Source organism: Pocillopora damicornis, chromosome 9, assembly GCF_964200805.1.
Source record: "Pocillopora damicornis chromosome 9, jaPocDami1.2, whole genome shotgun sequence".
Classification (NCBI taxonomy): Eukaryota; Metazoa; Cnidaria; class Anthozoa; order Scleractinia; family Pocilloporidae; genus Pocillopora; species Pocillopora damicornis.
This window is the reverse complement of record NC_142678.1, coordinates 15,995,859-15,998,358: the sequence shown is the minus strand read 5'-3', so window position 1 is coordinate 15,998,358 and position 2,500 is coordinate 15,995,859. Positions and strand designations below refer to the sequence as shown.

Sequence of the window (2,500 nt, the reverse complement as noted above, 5' to 3'; positions counted from 1 at the left end):
AGCCACGAAATCATACAAATCACGCAAATTTTTTGAATTTATGGAAAGTCCTTGACTTAGCATCACGTCCCGGCAAACCATCAAACAAAGCGTTTCAATGTTTCTCCATGGTCCACAATCCACCTCTGCATTTTGACTTATCATGAACTTTGATCTCTTTTTCCTCTTATATGGAGAGACGGTCGCCCTATTTCGCTTCTTTCGTTTTGGGGATTTTCCCGGGTCAGCTCGAGCTTGAACAATGTTTCCACAATTAAAGCATCTGCAGACTTCGGTGCATCCTATGCCACCCGCTACACACGGACACTTCGACTTGCGGAGACTGTCTTGACACGACTTGTGACTTGCATTTGGTTCTCCGTCCCCTTTGCTCTTTTGTCCAACTCCGCACCTACAGCCTCTCTTCAGACTCTTTTTTACCTTCACAACTTCATTGGAATTGCACGTATTTTTGCAATTGTAACATCTACACGAGCGGGTACAAGAGTGGTTCACTTTGTGGCACGGGCATTCACCAGAAACACAGAAAATGTCTGAAACTGACTTATTTTTCTTGTTTTTACCGCAAGTGCATCTTGTTTCCTTCGCTTGTTCGTCACAGTCATTCTCACTTGAAACTTCTGAAACGATGAAACCATGTCAAGAATTAATTAATGCAATGGTTTTCGACAAGGTTTCGACAAGTTAAAGGTCATTAGTATATACTAAAGCAGTGGACAGCGTTGAAGGTGTGCTCTGACTGGCTACTCAAACTCTGAATATCCTTTGCTATTTACCTCCGAGCAACTCGCGAGTTTCACGCTGCCGCACGTACAGGAATAAATTGATTATTAAAATCATCTTTTTGTGCCATATTATCTCACTGAGTTAGTGTGTACTAAAAACAGCTATTCGCCTCAGTGTCGTGGCTATTAGTGAATATTTGCCAAGCTGCTTCGCGGCTCGTTAAATGTTTACTATTAGCCACCGACACGTCGGTAAATAGTTATTGCTTATATCTGAAATAACCTCGATTTACAGAATTCGTTTCAGCACAAATGAAGAAAACATCATTTTCTCCATTAAATGATTTCCGGCTCAGTTTTATTAACGTAAGCATTTACAACTTAGTACTAGTACAAGACTTCAACCTTATAAGGGTGCCAAGACATCGGGAGGATCTCGAAAAATTCTCACTTCAAACCTCGATATATGAGGAGGTATGTAGCATTATCAGAATTTATAACTGCTAATTTAACCTAAGGTTATTGAACAATTATCGAGTACCCTTTGTGGCATCGTAGTGGCCTGGCCCAGAATGATCATATGCAATGTAGATGGGTGTGGTGGTAAGGAATTCGTGTGGTAGGAATGGCACCGTAGGTGTTGAAGGGAGAGCGGTAATAATCACAATTGGAATTTTCAAGACTTTAGCTGTTGCTCTCGCGCATTAATCACCAACTTCATTTGCGAAAAATCCGTCTTGGCTAAATTTGTAAACTTCCTCTAACTCATTAACGCCAGTTGTCATCCAGTCTCTGTACTCTTCAATGTTATCAGAAACTTCTTTCACAAACAGCTCCCTAAGTCTACGTGTGTCGAAGGCTTCACTAATTCCTAATCCAAGGGAAGTGCAATGCCCTTCGATATGTTCCTTGTATTCCCTCAGGTGTCTATTGAGCTGTGAGGCAACTGCTCTGAAAAAACAGTTCCCATCTCTTTCGATCTTGTCAACTTCAAGGTTAAAACCCGAAAGATTCCTTATCAAATTGTCCATGTGTTGAGCAGTTAAGTCTAATTCCAAAGAATTCATCTTTTTCTCTACTTCTATAAACTTTTCAGTTTTTAAACTGGTGGACCAAAGGAAAGCCAGGATATCTACCGTTTTGTTTTTACATCTTTCCGTAAAGGCGTCCATAAAATCTTGGAGATGTAGAACTCTTTGGATGATATAATCTACGATACTCCGGGTTTTAAGTCGCTCTACGAGTCCCGGAAAATTTACTTTACTCCGTGTGCTCATGAAGTCCTCTGCATGAGAAATTTCAAATTGCTTCATGTGTTGTTGTGGCGATGAAAGGTTACCTTCTCTAATTATTTCAACTGGCATAACAGGCTTAGCTCTCGAGGTCAATCTGTTTATTTGTCGTTTGCAATTCCAGGCAAACAATGCACAACTCATTACAGCTATCGCGAGTTCTGGTCCAATCTTAGAGACACCACAGAGGAGCGATCTATTTATATGTCTGTGTAGACGTTCATTCTTTTCTGTTCCACAACCTGGAGGTATGTCCGAAAGACACCCCTTTTGTATATGTTTGCGAAGGCACTCTAATTGATGGAGAGTTTCCTTAGACAACGATCCTTCCAAGAAAACAATAACCGTTCTAGGTTTGCCTCGATCTCATCTGAGCCAGGCGTACTCGTTGTCCTTTCTGTACCAAGGTCTCCATTTCGACGTAAAATGAGAGACAATTCAGAGGAAAACTGCTTACCGTAACTGTCGTTTTTGGAAATAGTT

General features: G+C 41.0%; 1 pseudogene; it reads right to left on the bottom strand.

The window, feature by feature from the left end:
- Positions 1-656: 656 nt before the first annotated feature.
- Positions 657-2,500, bottom strand: part of LOC149040384 (uncharacterized) — a 4,836-nt pseudogene continuing 2,992 nt past the window's right edge.